Source organism: Sus scrofa, chromosome X (genome assembly GCF_054392235.1).
Source record: "Sus scrofa isolate SSC_HxYL_T2T_F1_AM1 chromosome X, Sscrofa_HxYL_maternal_Yorkshire_Landrace_v2.0, whole genome shotgun sequence".
Classification (NCBI taxonomy): domain Eukaryota; kingdom Metazoa; phylum Chordata; class Mammalia; order Artiodactyla; family Suidae; genus Sus; species Sus scrofa.
In genome coordinates this window covers 122599652-122620902 of record NC_139401.1, presented here as the reverse complement: position 1 = coordinate 122620902, position 21251 = coordinate 122599652, and the positions used below count along the sequence as shown (strand labels likewise).

General features: G+C 42.9%; 1 protein-coding gene across 10 annotated transcripts in view; it reads right to left on the bottom strand.

Moving 5' to 3' along the window:
- The window catches only part of LOC110257774 (uncharacterized), a 431217-nt gene that overhangs the window by 139661 nt on the left and 270305 nt on the right, over positions 1 to 21251 (bottom strand). Inside the window, exon 9 of one of the 10 annotated variants that reach the window (XR_014834729.1) lies at positions 9419 to 12172. The exons of the other annotated variants lie outside the window; for them this stretch is intronic. The gene's annotated coding sequence lies outside the window, so the exon portion shown is untranslated. Of the gene's footprint in view, positions 1 to 9418; positions 12173 to 21251 lie in introns of those variants that run through there. 10 annotated transcript variants of the gene reach the window in all.

The following is a 21251-nucleotide window of genomic DNA, read 5'->3' as shown; positions in this document are numbered from 1 at the left end:
ACTAGGCTGCCTAGCTCGCTTCTTTAAGCCCAGCTTAAATGTTCCAAATGTTAGCAGTTTTCATTTACCGCTTCCAAGTGGTAAGATCTACAAAAATTTCAGAATTCACATAAGGAATCAAATTCTTAAGACTCACCCAGAGACCAAGCTCTTCAACTTTTCTAAATGCCAGACACAAGGATCTGTTCACTCACTGAGAAATTTTAGACAGTCGTCCAGGTATCTTTAGTTTTTCTTCTAAAAGGTGAGTAAATGTACCATAAGACAAAGAAAATGTGTGTCTTAATCACTGCTGTGATTTCTCAAGGGCTCTATTTTAGAACCGAAAGTAACCAGTGGTATTTAAATAGGTAAAATTTATCATTGTTACAAACAGCATGTCTTGAGATAAACCAGAATTCCCTTTCAGCATGTTTCAAAATTAGTTATAAACTAGTAAATGATGGGGGATGAAAAAAGTGACAAAACATCAAAAAGCTTCATCACAAACCTGACTCCTGCCACCAAAGTGTTTTGACATGAGCTGACATCTTTTTCATCTTGAATAGTATTAAAATTGTTTAATTAGGACTGCACAGTTTGCTTCAAATGTAAATCCAGCGAAGCTCTTGTTGTATAGTAACTTGTAAAAGATTTTTGCAACAAGGTAAGCTGTAATCAGCTGATCTTGAAAAGGAAGAGATTTGAAGAGTCTTCGATTCTCGAATGAAAACATAAATTATATTCTTTTGTATTTGAAATTATCCCTCTTCTTTTAAACTTCACTCATTACAGATGCTCTAACCTATTGTATTAGTTGAATCTTTCATGGACGTCTTTGTTTGCACGTACCATCAACTCTTGATTACCTCAATTCGGCGATGCAATTGAACAAATATTTACTGAGCATTTGTTAATGGTGCAGCTAATCTAAAACAGCAGACTGTTTTAAAAAATAATTCATATTGGGTTTAGTAATACGTTATGATTTTATTATAAAAATACCGTGATTTGTATAGGGCTTTATAATTTCCAGGGTACTTTCACATACATTATCTCATTTGATTTTATGCAGATTCACTTCCCTACTTAGGAGAGGCTGATTTGGCTTAGGCTGATTGATATTAATATTAATTTGCATTCACTAAGCACACACTGGCTGAACAGCAGGAGCAGGCGGCTGCTGGAGTGTGCCGGGGAGAAGGGGTAGCTCGTCAGCGATTACAGCTCGGAGGTGGACAATGGTGCTGATGCGCATAATAAGGCAGTAATGACCACACATACACCCTGGCACATATGCCTTAATTTATTTTTCCATTGCTATTAACCACTGACACAGGCATTTTGGAGGTTGAAAATGGATAGCTAATTATGATGGGCAAATAGGATGGCATAATAATTGTGTTTGGATGAGTCACTCACTCGAGATCTAGTAGTTGAAGAAACCTTTGTGACTATCAGTATTGACTCCGGAAAGAGAAATTAAATGGAAATGAACAAAGTGACCACGGATAAGACTTCAGCCTCAGCTCAGAAAGTGGAGGCTGATGGCAGCAAAGCCATTAGCAGAGGAGCGCTGGTTACTGATTTTAGTCAAATGAGGAGCAGCAGCCATTTTATCTCTGGAGGCGCCCTCAGACTTGGCTTTCACTGGGAGGCGGCACGATGTGTGCAGAGGATGCAAGCACCGGTTTTAGAGACTCGGTTCTTGAACTTGCTGACTATGAAATGCAGCTGTCCTAGCCGTTATTTAACAACAACAACAACAAAAGTGTTCACCCGTCACAGGATTGTTCAGGAAATTCAGGAGAAATGTGTATAAACCACCCAACCCAGGGCCCGGCACATAGTAAGCACTCAATAAATGGTAGCTATTACTTGCAGTAGTTTTAAAAAATTGTCCTAACCCATCCCTTATCCTCTCTGGGAGCACGACCTGCACTCTCACAGCCAAGGCAGCTATTAAATGGTAGCTATTACTTGCAGTAGTTTTAAAAAATTGTCCTAACCCATCCCTTATCCTCTCTGGGAGCACGACCTGCACTCTCACAGCTAGGAAACAGAGTGGCTGTGGCAGGCATCACTTGGTCCGGGCAGCAGGTGCAGTATCAGGGGCAGGTAACTAGAAAGGAAGCCAGGCCAGGTTCATTACCCATATGCAGAGAGTGAGCTTAGGAGAGACAGGTTTTTGAGCAGACTGGCCAGCAGAAGCATCACCCAGAGGCAGGAAGCCAACCTCACTGCTTCCCACAGAATGAGGGGATGGGTGGGGGGGGGAGGCCCTTGTCATCTCCTTAGGTGTGGGTCCCAGGAACTGTGATATCCCATGGCACATCTCCTCAAGTCCCCTCCACTGTTAGAGGTGGACCGTAGGTCTGCAACCTCAGCAGCCTAGAATGGCAAGAGGGCACCCGAGGGACCGAGGCGTGGGGAAAAGAAATGTAACAAGGACCCAAAGCAGCAAAGCAATCTGACTTGACTGAGCGGGACCTCTCTCAGGAGAGCAAAACACGGAGGGGACGTGGAAGGAGAGAGTCTCTTAGAAACAGAGACCAGGAGATGGGAACCAACGGTGCACGCAGCAGTCATCCTGGATTAACATGATGCTTTCCAAACAAAGAGGAAATGTGATGGGTTAGTTTGAGTTTCTTTAGAAAGCAAAGTTCCTGTTAGTTTCTTCATGGCCACAGACCCTTTTGGAAATCCAATGAAAGCTATGCACTGTCCTCGGCAAGAAGCAGATGTACTGCCGCCCACGAAATGTTCCATTATGCTTGGATTAAGAATCTCTGCTATCCGAGGAGATAGGTTAGTATTGGTATCACAAAGATGTGCTGGAAGTTCCAAATCTCAAGAGATAATAACACAGCGGTCCAGGGTTTACCTCGGTATTGCGTGAAATGGAAACCAGCTAGTTCAACTCTCCTTCCCATCAGTACATGGGCCCTAACAGTCCCAAACAACCATCCCATTTCATTACCAAACAGCCCCTCGTTTCCACCAAAGGAACCATACTATCTCTAGTGAATTCCTTGTGGGTCCTAAGGGCTATTCTAATTCAGAGGAATAAAAGAGGAGTGAAACTCTAGAAAAGGCATCTTCCCCGTTGGGCAAGAGATGGTTCCAGGATTTCAACTCACAAATCTGTCATTTACCTCTTTACATCTCTGCACTTTGCACTAAGAAGAATTAGTGGGCCCCAGAGCCACTATTTCTTTTAGGTACTACCTTCCCCTTCCTCAGCTCTTGCCACTGGCACCTGCTCTCCGGGAAAGATGGAAGAGCACTAGCTGAGCACTTCAGTGGTCACAAATTGAGTCACCACCATAAATAATGGAATATTTCTTGTTTGGACACTTTCAAGTTCCACAACTCCAGAAATAGCAATTTAAATGACTTAATTTTCTTCTCCATTGACTTTAATGAAGATCTCCTTAGATTCAGCCATCCGGCAAACGTAGAGTCTCAAATAGTGCTGCGAGTGTTTGACTTGGGCCAGGAATGTCTGAGCAGTGGACTTTGGTTATGCAACTGAAATATGAATTTGGATTAAATGCTCTCATGACAAAGCCTTAAAAGGTTAGGTACTCATTTTAAAAGTTAGCACACTCTAATACAACTGCAGTGGCATTGCAAACCCTGAAGCTGATGGACCCAAAGCCCGCAGATGCTTCTGTTTCTTCTTTTGATTCTGATTTTTCCTTCAAGGACCCCTTTAGCATCCAACAATCACCCTGGGATGCTTGGATACTGGACCTCCCCCACTTCTCCCTCTTGCCCCTGGTGGCCAAGCAAACCAAACACAGCCTTGACCGAGTCCTGATTGGCATCAAGTCTGAGTGCCAGCACCAAAGAGGCTCTGGGGACCCTCCCAGCCACATGACCTCATTTTATGCCGGAGGACACCTGAGCTCAGACATGGGAAACACTGGCTTTGGGAAATCTAGAGGCAGGACATGAAAGGGCAGGGCTAAACAAGGGTAGGATAAAGATAAAAGTGAGTGTCAGAAAGCACCCGGGACATAGAAATGAAAGTTCTCAGCCCAGAATCACAGCCCGATTTTAGATTTAAGATTAGGATGTCAATTTTCTTGGATTGAAGACACTGACAGCCTAATAATCCGAAATCGCCTGGGATGGGCGTGAGTTCTGTTAAAAGTACCTTCCTTTTTTGCCTTTCTTGTGCTTTATATGCTGATCTTCAGACGACATTAACAAAACCTTGTTGTGTATTCATTTAAATGTAATGACAATTTAGATGGACTATTGTTAAATATTCTCCTTTAGTAATTGTAAAATGAATGGTCATTGAATCACAAATTTGTCCTGGGCTAAATTAATAATTACCATACCCTGAAAAATACCCCCTCACTTGCAGGCGTTTTCAGCACATTAGGCCACCAGTTTCAAAACTAATGTCCCTGAGCGATGTCAACAAGAGTGACCTAATTGTCAGCATGGGCCACCACCTTTGTACCCTGAAACATCAAGATTCAACCCGGAAGCGCCCAGATATCTTAGCTGGATAGGAATGGTCTGGAACACCCAGAGAATATGGTGAGACCAAACACAGGCTCCCCGGCTTTCAATCTCAAAATAGAACCCCGTTTTGTGTGCTGAACCGATACCTTGACTCCTGGGAGTCTGCTGGCTTTGGATTTGACCATGCTTATTCTACCCTTCTCTTCGCCTCTCCCACTAGAAATGCTTGCGTGGTTACAGATTGTTTTTTTTTTTTTTTTTTTAACGAAAAGGTAAGAAGATCAAATAATGTCTATAATAGCCTATGTTTAGTCAGCCCTTACTGTCTGCCGGGCACTGGTCCGCACGCTCTACATGTTCATGTCTTAGAAGCAGGTACTGCTGTGACTCTCATTTTACAGCTAAGGGGCACCAAGGTTGTCATCGGTCCAGGGTTACCCATCTAGTAAGGGGCAGATCCAGGATGTGACTTGGGGATTGGCTTGGCCCCTCAAGCTCATGTGGCAGGTTCTTCTGCCTCCTAATCTACACGTGTACACATAAGTGTAGCTTTGGTAGGTTTACATCAGCTCTCAAGATGATGGAGCATCACAATCCTAGGAGGTCACTGGCCTGAGCATAGCGTGACCCATGGGCTTAGAAGGTATAGGCTGATCCCTGTTTTACACTATCCACCTTTTTGTCCGCAGCCACATGCTTGTGTCCCCCGGACTGACGTGTCCTCCTTTAGGACCTGGAAAGTCCAGTCCACCAGTCCTGAGGCTTTTCTTCCCTTAGAGCAGGGGAGAGCACGGAGATATAACAAGGCCCAGTGTTTGTCCTTGGAAAACTCATGTTCTGTCTTATCTGGAGTCTATGAAGGTCCAACAGATTGATCGTAAAAGCCTATCTTCCACACTACCGAGCAGCTGTATGGAACAGCCTGCAGGAAGAGGGCAGAGGGAGAGAAGTTTGAAACAGATGCCCTGTGAAGTCAGTGGCCCCAAGAGAGCCATGCGAGGTCATGCAGTGGGAGGCACCAAATCCAACCGGTCCATTTAAAAGCTGCCCCCTTTTTAAGGGTAGAGTGATTTTTGCCTTTTCCTTCTAGTCCCCACGATTAGACGATTTAAGCATTTCAGCATATGCAAACCATCAAATAGGTCCTTTGCGAATTGGTACGTTTCAAGATGCAGAGATGAGCCTCAAGAGAAAGTGCGCATCTTGGAAACTTGGTCGCACGTCAAATATTCTCCCAAAATGTTTGTAGCAAATCACAGAAATTCAAGTACAGCCCTTGCTGATTGATAGGCGTGACCAAGCAATTCCCCACACTCCATAAAGCGGCCTCCGTGCAGCCACCCACATATTTGCTGATACCTGGGAGAAGCACAGTATAGTGCAAGCTCTGGTGGAAGTGAGAGAAAGCTTTGAAAAGACTGGTTTTTTCCACTCCAGAAATAATATATTGCCCATGATCATCATTTCTCAATCTCCCTAAAGAATCAGCCTTCAAAGATTTAAATAACTACAAGGGGATTTAGCAAGTCAGACCAGAAAGAGCCACAGGCAAAGATTAGTGTCAGAAAGGCTGACAGGTAAACTGTCATTATGATCTGCTAGGTGGACAGAAATGTGTGTAGCCCGTCACGAATTTCCCTCACACGTTTCCCCTAACAATGGGCTGGCCTAACCCACACGATCCAACTCCACGGATTAGAAAGAGGGCAAAAATAATAATAATGAGTAGAAATCAAGCTGACTGCACCACCAAACATATGATTATGAACACTTAATGAGCACCCACAGTATGCTGGAAGCGGGTCCATCTCCACACTAGTGGCTTATTTTTATTCGTAGCACTTGATGGAAAGTGGGTAGCACAGTAGAAGAGTTCAAGCTCACTTCAGGTTTCTAGATCCTCGGAGGAGGGGAAGAACATTCCCGAGGCCAGACCAAGTGTGTAAAGCCAATGAAAAGTCATGCCTTTTGGTTCTTTTTTTGCTTCACTGGGACTGAAAAATAAAAAAGGGGAAAAAAGAAGACAGAAGAGAAGAAAGCCTGCCCCGGAGCGAAGCAGGTCCGGGGAAAGGCAGGCAGATTCAGAAGTGGGGGGGAACCCTCCATAAAGAAAAAAAAGGCCAGTGCCTTGGTTCTATGTGGAGAAATGTTCATCTTTGTATCAGGACAAGCGTAGAAAGGTGAATAGAGAAGTTCCCCCGTTCCTGCCCCCAGGGAGCCCCGCAGCCCCCACGTTCCCAGAGTCCCCACGTTCCCGCCGCCCCAAAGCCCAGCACAGGGTGTGGCCTGCAGGGAGAGCTCGGGGAATCACTGTTTATACATCTCCTTCTTCTGCAAGCAGACCCGAAGTGTGTATGAATCTAAAAATAAGCAACATCCCTGGGTCTGGGAGTGGGTCTTAATAGATGTGGGAAGGAGAGTCTAGAAACTACAGAGTGGAGTGCCAACACCTCAGAAAATGGAGAAAAGCCACCTGCCATGCCAGCCAGAAATGACCACTCTTCATATTTTAGAAAAGTCTTTTTTTTTCTCAATTTTGATGGTCCATTGGACAGTATCTATCTTTGTCCACTTTTCCCTTTTTCATGGGACAGTGTGTCAAGACTCCACAGGAACCAAGGAGCACCCACTTCTTGAGCATCTCCTAGAGCGTCTAGAACCCTCACAGTGGAAAATGACCCAAGAAGTCATGCCCTCCCTCCCTGTAATATCGCAAATGGGAAAACTGAGGACTGCAGGGTAGGAAGTGACCTCCCAGGCCTGCAAGCTAGTGCGTAGAAGCCACTGAGGCCAGGTCAGGCCAAGTTCAAAGTCAGATACTTAGCCAGTACAATGTATATACGGAATAGGTCTCCTTCCTTTTGCAGGGGAAACAAGACCTGTTTAGGAAATTATGATCTCTAATATTAGACAGTAGCACATTAATTTAATGGAGAGAGAGAAAGAAGGGCCAGTCAGGGAGATTTGAGCCTGGCGGGCTGGAGATGAGTTAGTCCATTCATGTAATGGGCAGATGTTTTCTGAGCCAGGTCCTGCAAGTATGACGCTATCAGGCCAAGGGGGGGGAACAGACGTTTTAGACGGGGAGGGAGGGGAGAGGCAGAAGGGTATGATAGGACGAGCCTGTGCTTTTCTGGGGCAGAGTGGAGGAAGGTTGGCTGAGAGACAGTATAAATTGGTAAGTAGGGGCATTCATGTCCTCACCCCCTCATTCGACTCACATTTATTCAGAAGCTACTAGGTCTAAGACACTGTACTAGGCGGTGGTGAGCACAAACAGTCTTGTGGGAAAGACAGATTTCAGGCAAGCAATGCCATGAATGTATTGAGGCCTTGAGGTAGCTGCTCTAAAGGAAGGAACACATGGCTTTTTGAGATGTGGCTGAAGCCAGGGCATCAGACAGGGAAGACCTCAGAGGGGGTGATGCTTGAGCAGAGGTCTGAGAATGAGCAGGCCTTCCCTGGCTTCCCACAGTCACCCAACTTCCCTCTGTCCTAGCATCGAGTTCCAATGCTATCAGGCCAAGGGAGGGGAACAGATAGCTTCTCTGGCTCTCTAGCTAGATGGGAAGCTCCTTGAGAAGAGGGACCACCTGTGTCTTGTTTGCGCTTTTATTGTCACTCCTAAGAGTGTATGGCTCATAGCAGGTTCTCAGTAAATACTTGTCCAGTGAATCTGGGAGCGTGTGTATACACTGTGCAAACATGCAGGTGCATCTGCAAGTAGAGGATGGCAGTTGGTAAAAAGAGCCTGAAGGAAGGGCACTGGGGACCATGAGTGGCTAGATGGTTACGAGAGTATTTACTCCATGAACTGCAGATGCTACATAGCACAGTATGTGCCTGGGACTTTGCACATGTGTCATCTCCCTGAATTCTCAGGAAAACCCTTTGGAATAGGCAGCCCGATTTGATACACAAAGAAAGAACTAGGTTCAGAAAGATTAAGTAACTTGTCCAAAGTCATTTAGCTAATAACTTGCAAAGACAGAATTTTGAGCAAAATCTGTCTGACTCCAACCTGAGCTTATAGCCACAATGCTGAAAAACGCTGTGCTTACTTCAAGTTGGGTGCTCACTGCTTTTCTTTCTTTTCTTTTCTTTTTCTTTTTTTTTTTCTTTTTTTGGCCATGCCCACAGCATGCGGAAGTTCCCAGGCTAGGGATTGAACCCTTGCCACAGCAGTAACAACGCTAGATCCTTAACCCACTAGGCCACCTGGCAACTCTGCTCATTGCTTTTTTTCTTCAGTTCCACATGTACACACACGCATTCTCTTTCAGATTCTTTTCCCACATAGATGATCACAGAATACTGGGTAGAGGGCCCTGTGCTAGACAGCAGGTGCCCGTTGGCCACGCATTCCATAGACCTCAGTGTGCCTATGCCATCCCAAACCGCAGTCCACCCCTCCCCTCACCTGCCCCCTTTGGTTTGACAGTCTCTCTGATTCTTATTCCAAATGTCCTTGTGCTACAGCCACACCCAGCAGAAGCAAGAAAAATATAACGCCCAGAAAGCCGGAAGCAAGATCCAAGGAAGGATGGAGGGACTGTGGTCTCCCTGCCAAAGGGCCACACCTCAGTGACAGGACTTCCACACATGGGGGCTTTGATCCATCTTCTCCTAGGATTTCTTCTAAACCCTCTAGACCCCCAGGGCTCCCACACTTCCCTTTACACTCTTAAAAACATCCAGAATTTCTGAAGGGTTTTGGTTCTTGTAGGCCCTATTTATTGCTAGGTATCCCATTATAAGCTAAAACTGAAAGATGGAAAATATCTATTGATTATTCCATTTACAAAGAATAAGGTAAGAAGTCCATCGCAGAACAAAGGGTGGGGGAAAAATGTAATTGTAATGTATACATGTAAGGATAACCTGACCCCCTTGCTGTACAGTGGGAAAATAAAAAAAAAGAAGTCCATCGCAAATATTTTTATGAAAAATACCCAGATTTTCCCAAACCAAAGTAAATTTAGTGAGAAGAGCGGCGTTTATTTACATGTTTGCAAATCTCTTTAACGTTTGGTTTAATGGAAGGCGGCTGGATTCTCATAGCTGCTTCTGCCTTTGGTCTGCAGCTGTGTTGTCTGGGGGCAGCATATGTCGAAAAACCTGTCACACACAGATAAGTCGTTGGGAAAAGGAGGAAAGCATCTCAGGGACGCCTCCCCCTCCCCCGACCCTGGTTCCTCCAATCCCACTTTGGGCACCCAGACTTTGAGACCTGCTCTTCCAAAGTGTCCTTGTTACCTGCAAACATTATATGAGGGCCACAGCTATGCCAAAGAAAAACAAAAGAGTGGCGGGCCTTCTCAGGAGGAAAAACATTTCAGAGCTGCCAGACCACCACAAAAATAGACTTGGCTTAAAAGAATAGCCCTCCATGAACTGAATTAGTCCAGGAAGCTAAACAGCCTGATTGCCCAAGCTCAGAAGGGGCTAATTTAAGAATTGGCAGAGGGGCCTATAATGCTGCTTGGGCATTGGTGTCACAACTAACTTCTTCCCAAAGTGCCCAGCTGGAGAGGGCCTTCTTAAGCAGTCTCATTTTTATCTCAGCTTTTGAGAGTGGCAGGGCCAATTAAACACCCACTCCAGTGTTCCAGCCTAACCCATTATGTTTCCATTCACGCGTCATTATTATTAAAGGTAATTGTAGGCAGACAAGAAGAATCCAAAAATGCCCATTGAGGCACTCGCGTCTTTTTTAGAGCTAACAGAATACATTTTGACAGGAGAGAACCTTGCTGAGTTCTGGGGTTTTGAAATTGGAAGGGGGGGGGGTGTTCATTTGTGAGTTGGCAAAGTACAGCCTCCTGACTCCTGGGGAGCAGAGGAAGTTTTCTCAACATGGATCACAAAGTAACACTGAACCTGACCCCAGGAAAGTCCAACAGCTGTTTAAGACTCTCTATGACTGGAAGGTTAAGAGTGGATGGACGGTAGGCAAACACTGTATTGTCTGAAGGCCCAGGTTTGGAGGGAGTTTAAAGCCTTGCTCCCAAACCTGGGAAACCTTATCATCTACTTCTAATGTCATTGTCAACTGATGTCTCAAGTCCTGTTTTAAAAGGATGGAATGTGAACTCTGACCTGAAAAACAATGTCCCTTAAGAGCAGATTTTTTCACATTTGCCAAGGGGTCCAGAAAAGGCCCGAGTGGAGGGTAGCTCTGGGAGCGGGGCAGGCGTGGGGACCCAGCGGCGGAATTGCCTCGTACGGACACTAGCCTCCTTTCCTGCTCGGCAGTGCCTGGGTCCGTCTCCGGCAACATCCTGTCTCCTGCTCATGTCATCTCTAGCAATACCTGCTGGCCTGCAGAGAACCCGACCCGAAAAACCCATGACTGCGTAAACTGCACGTTGCTCCGCTCTACAACGGCTGCTGGTGCTTTGTGTGGGCAATGCAGGAAAACCATTAAAGGAGGGAGGGGTCCTACTCGAAAACGTGCACCTCTCTACCTTCTTCTGGCCTCCTGCCCTCCTCCGCACCCCACATGCAGACGCTTCCCTCCCAGGGGTCGTGTGATGCTATTTCGGAAGGTGACAAAATTAGATGGTCGGGTAAACATGAGCTCAGCTCAGCTAGGACATTTTTGCGGTGAGACAAAATTTCATGTTCTATCTGAGCATCTGTAATTTGGAAGCTCATTGTTGTTCAGACTTTCTGGTTAGGGATGGCAGAGGGAAAGTCAGAAGAGTCTTCTTGAGTGATTCGAGCGATCTGGAAACTCTCTAATGCATGTGTCCACGTGGGGAAGCTGTCCTTGGAGAGAGGATCCTGGCATTTCTGGGACTGCCGAAGTGCTCTGTGACACTCGTACTGCCCTGGTGGGACTGCCGAAGTGCAAGCTGGATGTATGCTCTTTGTTTTCTCCACGTCCCTCTGTCTCCTTTTCTCCACCTCGCTTTCACTCCATCAGCCCCACTCCCCCCACACTTCAGCACCAGGGAGCCCTGAAGAGGGTAACAGCCACCCCATCCATGGGTCCGCTTCCATCCTTGGATCCTCTGCATCTTAGCTGCCACTCCCCATGTAGAATCTCTTGCCTGGCTCGGTTACCCTGGGATCCGGAGCCCTCCGCTCCCAGCTGCTGTGCTGAGATTCTCTTTCCCCCTCCCCATGGGGCACGGTCCCTCTTTGGCCTTTACAAGTGCTGACCCAGCCTCGGAGAAGTTCTCCATTGACCTGGCAGATTTTGCCAGATGCTCTAAGCCTGTGATGGCGTCAACCTGGTCACATCGGAGTCACATTCAGAGGTGTGAACTGGACTCAGACTTCAAAATAGCTTCTTCAAGCAGCGAGATGGTTCACAGCAGAATGTAACAGGTTCTTAAAAAGAGAAAGCATGTTTTTCAGAGGCTGCATGGTGTAACAGCTTTGGTGTCTCCTAGACCTCTTAGTCCCTGGTTTGGACACTCCCCAGCCGCATGATTTGGGACATATTATCCAACCTTCTCACGCTTCAGTTTCTCCACTTTCCAATGGGGGAAACATCCACCTCTGCCTCCCAGCGTAGGCGAGGGGAGTAAAACAGAGATTGTGCGCTGAGGGCCAGGCCCATAATACGTGCTGGAAAAGATGCTAGTTTTCTTCTCTTTGTGGCTGAATATCCCCAAGGACATTCCTATTTTCTACTTTCTTTCTTGATGTGGAGGCAGTATTCCAATTGTCCTGAGTCATTAACCATGAAACATGAGCTGACCTGCATATAATGAAGACATGTTCAAGAAATTCAAAGGCTGGAATGTTCTGTTTCCTCATTCACTTTAAACAAAACTAAACCCCAAACCATAAACAATCCAAATTAGGATGGAGAAAGTCTCACTCAACTTGAAGAATACCAACACCCAGGTAAATTTCCATATGTACACAGTACAAATAGAAACTCCTTGATCCCTAAAGCTCTAAGACCTCTAAGTATACTCACTTTGAGTGTAGGCCAAGCAGATGGTGGGATCCTAGATCCCAGGAACCCATGCCCCAGCTAGCAGAACATAGTGGCCCCAGTGCACTATGAAGGAATGGTTTATGTTGGGGCAGGGATGGGGGGCAGGAGGAGTGGGAAGGAAAAGTCAGATGATTCAGTAAGTCAAAGGGAGAGATAAGGCCAAAGCCCTCAAGATTTAAGCCCTTGCCATTAGATCTCATCTATCCCTCAAACACTCTTTCTAGGATCTGCCATTGTCTTAGGAGGGCTGCCAGAGGTGATGACAGCAGTAAATAACCAAATCCCTGTGGTCCTTCTTTATCTGCTGAGCACACTCTTAATCTTGCCTCCATCCTTTCAGCAGCAGCAGCAGCTGCCTTGTCTTCTCACCCTTCTTTTGTTTCAGGCTTTCCCCTTCTCCAAGCCCCAGAGGATAGCTGTATACACTCATCCAAGAAGCACCCACGAGGCTTGAGGCCTGGAGTTGAATTCCTAGTCCTTGTTCGGTGATATTCTGTCTTAGGCTTGTCTTTGGCACTGACACCTGGGGTAGGAGAGAGAACTGGATCCTGTGTGCTCTTGGGACAGGAAGCAACTGAATGAGCAGAACAAATGGAAATGACTTTGAAGACACTGGCCCAGGGTCCCCCAGAGGAACAGCTTTCAGCTGACTCTGTATAATCCCAGAAGTTGCCAGAGTGGGCATCTGGGGCACATTGGTAAGGCCAAGGAGAGACTCTGGGATAAAGTCAGGGAACCAGCCTTCTTAAAGCACTAGAGGAAAAGTGAGGTGGCTAAGTTGAACGAAAAGATGAGGGCTCTATGTATAAAATGTATGCACATCAGTCTCCTTTCTCCAAGAATTCATCAGGTAATCACCGTGTGGTATTAGCCTCAAGTGTCTCACAATTAAGCACTAATTCTCAATGAAGCTGATAATATAGAATAATAGCTCAAGTCAGAGCCCAGCATATCTCAATATAAAGTAAAAGCTATTTAATACATTAAAGAGCACAGTCACTGGATAACATCCATTTCCAATGAATTTGATTCTCGTAGCATTAGTCACATCGGTGAGAACATTTTATCTCAAAAATAATTCAGATGACTTCAGTCATAAACACATCAATGACACATTACTGATAATGTACAATTCTTTTATCTCAAAAACAGAAAATATGAGTAAGGCAGGCAACCAATGGATTGTATTACGTTTACTATTTCAGGGTCGGAAAAATGGTAGTTATACTAAACTAGTTCCTAAATTTCTACTTATTTTTGTTTGTCATACCCCTCCCTAGCTACAAAAGATTTCTGCATAATAATGATCCATTTTACCAGTGATTATAGTCATCGTTATCTATCACGAACATAATTCATTTTCTTTTTTAAATGGCTGCATCTGTGGCCTCTGGAAATTCCTGGGCCAGGGACTGAATGCAAGCTGCAGCTGTGACCTACGTGGTGACTGTGGCAATGCTGGATCCTTCAACCCACTGCGCTGGGCTGGGGACTGAAGCCATGCCTCCTTGGCAACCTGAGCCACTGCAGTCGGATACTTAACCCACCATGCCATAGCGGGAACTCCCAACACGAACATAGTTCTTTACCTATAGAATAGTTTCACAGTATTTCTATAAGTTGACCTTTTATGGACTGAATATTTGTGCCCCTGAAAAATTCATATGTTGAAGCTCTAACCCCCCAGTGTAATCGGATGTACAGATAGGACCTGTAGGGAAGTAATTAAGTTTAAATGAGGTCATAAGGGTGGGGGGCACTAATCCATTTCCAACAAAAATGAGGATTTCAGAAGATTTCTCATCAGAGAGCGTGCAAGTGAAAAGACAGTGGAACAACACTTTAAAGTCCTAAAAAAGCCCCCCAAACCTCCTCAAACCAAAAACAACTACTTTTTGACCTAGAGGCTATTTAGTCCTACAAGACTCTCAAATCTGATACAACAATGTTTCAAATTCCAAGGATTCCATATTTCTCCTTTGAAAATATTTGGTGACAGAAATAAAATTTTCTTGCCTTAATCTTCAATTTTTGTAAATTTTATTCAGTCTGTCAGGTTTCCAAACCTTATAGCAAGAACAAGGTTGGGTAGATGGTATTAGCAGTGAAGAACGAAGCTGTGGAGGAAACGGAAGCAGGAGAAACAGTAGAGATATGAAAATAATTATATTTGCTTAGGCAGAAAAAAAAGCTGCTTGGCAACTAATATTTCAGATAATCTACCAACATCTGTGACGATGAGAGGTGACATCTAAGTAGGGGGTTGGCAGTGGGCATTGGGAGGGGGGAAGGAATGATCTCGAAAAATGATTCTGACATCTAAATAGATAAGATGTAATATGTGAATGTAGGGAAGAGAAAAAGGTAGGAGTCAAAACTTAAGTCAGGGAGGCTGGGAAATGTGAAGTTGATAGTTCAAGGAAATACAGAAAGAGAAAAGTGACTGAAAAAGAAGATAACGGATTTGGTTTTACTTGTTCAATATCACTTTATGTATTTGCCACCTGAGGAGGTAAATATTAAGAATGTAAAAATAAAGACGATAAAACTTTTAAACTAAACCACACCAATAATTACATGAAGTTTAAATGGTCTAAATATTCTGCCTCTGCCTCCTGATATTCACACCCTTATGTAATCCCCTCCTTTCGAGTATGGCATGGAACTAGAGACTCACTTATACTGGATACAGTATGGCAAAGAGGATGAGAGATCACTTTTGAGATTAGGTAACAAAAAGACTGTGGCTTCCATCTTACTGGCCCTCTTTCACTCTTTTTTGTTTGCTCAGAGGAAGGCCAGCTGCCATGGTGTGAGTGGTCCTATGGAAAAGCGCATGTGGCAAGGAACTAATATCTGATATCATGGGCCAACAGCCCATGAAGACCTGAGATCTTTCAAACAGCTACTTGAATAAGCCTGGAAGCAGATCCTCTTCCAGTAGAGCCTTGAGATGACTGTCAGCCATAAAACATTTTGATCATGGCCTTATGAAAGTCCCTGAATCAGCAAACTCAGCTGCACTCATATATCTGGCCCAAAGAAACTGAGATTATAAATGTTCGCTACTTTAACCCACCTAAGTTTTGCGGTTAATAGGTTATGTAATAATAGAAAGATTGGATGAAAAAAACAAGACCCAACTATATCCTGCTTACAAGACTTATTTTTTTAATTGAAGTATAACTGATATACAATATTATGTTAGTTTCAGGTGTACCATGTAGTCATCTAACAATCAAATACATTATGGAATGGTCACCATGACAAGTCTAGTAACATCTGTCACTACACGAATTATTACAATATATATTTTTTGTCCAGGCTCATGGCATGTGGAAGTTCCCTGGCCAGGGGTCAAACCCACGCCACAGCAGTGATAATGCAGGATCCTTAACCCGCTGCGCCACAAGGGAACTCCACAATATTTTTTACTATATTCCTTATGTTATATATTACATCCCTGTGACTCATTTATTTTATAACTGAAAGTTTATATGTTTTAATCCCCTTCGCCTATTTCACTCAACCCCCTAACCTCTCCCCTCTAGCAACCATCAGTTTGCTCTCTTTATCTATAAGTCTAAGAACATATTTTAGATAGTAAAGATATCAAAAGGTGAAATATGAAAGGATGGGAAAATAGACCATGTAAACACTAGTGAAAAGAAAACTGGAATGTCTACATTAAATTCAGAAAAAATATATTTCAAAGCAAAGAAGAATAGCGGGGATAAAATGGTCATTTATTTCTTAGTAATAAAGTGGTCAACTCACCAAGAAGACATACCAATCTTAAAAACTTATATAGCTAATAAAAGAGCTTCAAAATACACAAAAATCAGAACTGCAGGGGAAAGAAAATTAATCCACAATATTTCGAGATTTTGATACCTCTTTTTCAACAGTTGGTAAAAGAACTAGACAGAAAATCAACAGTGATATAGAAGAATTCAACAATCCCATCAACCAACATGATTCAACTGGCATTTACAGAACACACTACCCAATGGTGGCAGAATACACATTCTTTTCAAGTGTACATGAAACATTTACCAAAAATTGACCACATTCTGGGCTATGAAACAAGTCTCAATTCATATAGAAGGCATTAGTTCATATAAAATATGTCCTCTGAACACAGAGAGATTAAATTAGAAACCAATAACAGAAAGATGTTTGGAAAACTCCCAAATATTTGGAAATTAAATAACACACTTCTAAATAATCCATAGTCTATGGCCACACCACCCTGAACATGCCTGATCTCGTCTAAATAATCCATGGGTCAAAATCCTAGCAAACTAGAACTGGAAAGGAACTTCTTGAATCTGATAAAGGCTACTTACAAAAAGCCTCACAGCTCATGCCATACTTAATGGTGAAAGCCCGTATGCTTTCCCTGAAGTTCAGGAAAAATACATAGATATCTACTTTCATCAATTCTATTCAATATTGTAGTGGGGTTTCTAGCCAGCACAATAAAGCCAAAAGTGGGGTGGGGGATCTAGATTGGAAAAAAAGAAGCAAAACTATCTCTATTCATAGATGACATGATTTCATACATAGAAACTTTTAAGGAATTCACTATAAACTATTACTATTAATAAACAAGTTCAACAAGGTTTTAGGATATAAAGTCAATATACAAGGATCAATTGTATATCTATAAATCTGTAAAGAACAATCCAAAATGGAAATTAAGAAAACAGCTGGATTTTCAACAGCATAAAAAATAATAAAACACTTAGGAATAATATATTTTACAAAAGAAATGCAAGACCTGCATACTAAAAACTATAAAACACTGCTGAGAGAAATTAAAGAAAACCTAAATAAATGGAGATATTTATCTTGTTCATTGGTTGAAAGACATAATATTGTCAAAATGTAAGTTCTCCCCCAAATGATCTGTAGATTCCCAATCAAAATCCCAGTAGGCTTTTGTTGAACTTGGCAATCAGATTTCACATTTTACATGGAAGTACAAAAAACTGAGAAGAGCAATACAAAACACCTATGGAAAATAACAAAATTGGAGAATTTCGAGACTAATTATAAAATTTCAGTAATCAACTCCATGTGGAATTGGTATCAAAATAGACAAATTAATGGGATACAGAGTCCAGAAACAGACCTATTCAAATATGGACAACTGATTTTTTAAGAAGTTGCAAAGGAAACTTACGTAGAAAGAATAATCTTTTCACCAAATGGTTCTGGAAAAATTCTATATGCAAATAAATAAATGAATAAAACATCGATGCATATCTTGTATCATATAAAATATTACCTCAAAGTGGATTATAGACCTGAATATAAAACATAAAAGTGTAAAACTTATAGATGAAAACGTAGGAGAAAATCTTTATGATCTTGGGTTAAAGCAAAGAATTCTCAGACACGATAACAAAGGCTTGAGCTGTCATCAAAGAAAATAATTGATAAACTCAACTGCATCAAAACTAAACATTAATGCTCTTCAAAAGACACTAATAGGAAAATTGAAAGGCAGCTACAGAATGGGAGTAAATACTTGCAAATCACATATTAGATAAAGGACTTGCATCCAGAATAAATAACTCTCAAAAACACAATGAGAAGAAACATACTCCATTAACAATTGACAAAATAGGAGTTCCAGCCATGGCTCAGTGGGTTAAGAACCTGACTAGTATCCATGAGGATGTGGGTTCAATCCCTGGCCTCGCTCAGTGGGTTAGGATCTGGCATTGCCAGATGCGGCTCAGATCCCGCGTTGCTGCGGCTGTGGTGTAGGCCGGCACCTGCAGCTCCAATTCACTCCCTAGCCTGGGAACTTCCATATGCCGCAGGTGTAGCCCTAAAAAGACGAAAAAAAAAATGGACAAAATATTTGAAAAGATATTTCACTAATCATCACAGAAATGCAAATCAAAACCACAATGAGATACAACATCACACACGTTAGAATGGCTACTATCAAAAAAACCAACCAAACAAACCAGAAAATAACCCATCTTAGCAAGGAGGTGGAGGAACTGGAACACTTGCGCACTATTGGTGGGACTGTAAAATGGTGCAACCACTATGGAGAACAAAATGAAGCTTCCTTTAAAAATAAATAGAACTATTATATGATCCAGAAACCCCACTTCTGGGTATACATCTAAAAGAATTGAAATTAGGGCCTTGAAGAGGTGTTTTCATCCTCATATTCACTGCAGCATTATGGCTTCCACCATAGTCAAGAAGTGGAAGCAACCCAAATGTCCATCGATGGATGAATGATTAAACAAAATGTGGTATATAATATACAATGAAATACTACTCCGCCTTAAAAAAGAAAGAAATTCTGACATGTGTTATAACATGGATGAAACTTAAGGACATTATGCTAAGAGAAACAAGCCAATCACAAAGAGACAAATACGGGGTGATCATTAAAATAGTCAAATTCATAGAAAGAGAAAGTAGAACTATGGTAATTGCCAGGGGCTGGACTTGGGGGAAGGGGAGTTATTATTTAATGGTTATAGAGCTGCAGTTTTGCAAGCTGGGGATTGATTGTGCAATAACATGAATATGATTAACACTAGTAAACTGTACACTTAAGAATTGTTCAGATGACAAATGTTGTTATATATTTTTATCACAATTAAAACAAATACCTTTTAAAAAGAAGTAAAGAAAGCATCTATCTACAAATGACCATGAAAAGATGCTGAACATAACTAATCATCAAGGAAATACAAATCAAGATCACAATGAGATACCACCTTACAACTATCAGAATGTCTATTCTCAAAAAGACAAGAGATAACAAATGCTGGTGAGGATACAGAGAAAAGGAAAACCTAGTACACTGTTGGTGGGAATGTAAATTGGTGCAGCCACTTTGGAAAACAGTTTGAAGTTTCCTCAAAAGATTAAAAATAGACATACCACATGATCCAGCAATCCCACTTTTGGGTACATATCCAAAGGAAATGAAATCACACCTCAAAGAGAAATCTGCATCCGCATGTTCACTGCAGAATTATTCACAATAGCCGAAATATGGAAACAACCTATGTGTCCACCAATGGATGAACAAATATTATTCAGCCATAAAAAAAAAAGGAAAACCTTCCTTTTTTGACAACGTGGATGGACCTTGAGGCTATTATGCTAAGAGAAATGAGTCAGACAGAGAAAAACAAATACTGCATGTTCTCACTCATATGTGGAATCTAAAAAGGCCAGACTCAAAGAAATAGAGTAGCATGGTGGTTGCCGGGGCTGGGGAGGTTGGGGAAATCGGGACCTGTTGGCTACTTTTCCAGCTATAAGATGAATCGTTTCTGGGGATCTAATGCATAGCATGGTGACAACAATTAACGCCACCATCTTATACACTTGGAAGTTAAGCGAGTAGTCTTAAAAGTTCTCACCACCAAAAAATGTTCATTATGTGAGAGGAGGAAGTGTTAACTAAGCTTACTGTGGTAATCATTCTGTAACATACATGTGACCAAATCATCATGCTGTATACCTTAAACTTACATGTGGTATGTCAAGAATCTTGCAATAAAGCTGGCAAACTTTTTTTCAAATCTATGCCTATACAAAGCCAGGTATATGAATGTTCACAGCATCTTTATTTGTAACAGCCCAAAACTAGAAACAGCCCCGATGTCTATCAATAGGGCAGGGATAAATGAATTGCGGTATATAGATACTAAGCAATTAAAGATAATGAAGAATTGATACGAGCAACAACATGAGTGAAACTCAAAATAATTACGCTGTATGAAAGAAGCCAGACAACAAACAGCACACACTATATGATTCAATTTTATGAAATGTTATAGAATGCAAATTAATCTCTGGTGACAGAAACAGAAATGTTTGCCTGATTGAGGAGGGGCAGGACAGGAACGGGTTAAAGGGAAGGGGAGGAAAGGGAACTCTGGGGTGCTAATGTGTTCATTATCTTAATTGTAGTTATGATTTCCTGAATAGTATACATACATCAATAGTTATCAAAGGGTACAATATTGACTATATTCCATTTATTGCATGTCAATAAAGCTGTCAAGGAGAGAGAGGCAGGGGGAGAGAGACAGAGAGAGACACCATGGCATTGGAGCCAGGAGTTCCCTTCCACCTGAAAGGATAGGTTTAACCCCAGCTTAAACCCTAGGAGAAACAGCACCAGAAATAGATTTCCCACTCACTCAGTCTGTATATTCCAGGTTTAGGCTTTTATCAACCCATGTTTACTTTTACTTTCACTGAACTGCTAAGGATTAGGGGCCTCCTTTTGCATGGAACGGACTTGGGGAAAAACAGCCCCAAGCCTGCAATCTCTCTCACATCCAAGTCCATCCTCAAGAACTACTGCATCAGTCTCAGGGGCACAGACGCATCACTGCAGATGTGAGACTGATCAGGGTGTGTGTCCCACGATAAGCAGACCAGCGTGTCCATACAACACATGTCTGGTATCCAGCTTCATGCAGTGGGTGGGAAACAAGTCAGATTTGGAATCCTTTGGTCCTGCTCTCTCTCTCTTTTTTTTTCTTTCTTGGTCGCACCTGTGGCATGCACAAGTTCCCAGGCCAGGGATGGAACCTGTACCACAGCAGTAATCAAAGGCACGGCAGCGGCAATGTTGTATCCTTAACCTGCTGAGCCACGAGGGAACTCCCTCATCCTGCTCTTTGAAGACTCATCTGGCTAAGCTCCGGTCCTGGCTATTGGGACAACCACATTCTGTTCTGATTTTTGGTCCCTTCAGGAAGCAGGTTCCCATGTTATTAACTGTAACTCAGGAAGAACGCCCCAAGAGCTCAGGTCCCCTGCGATGGCA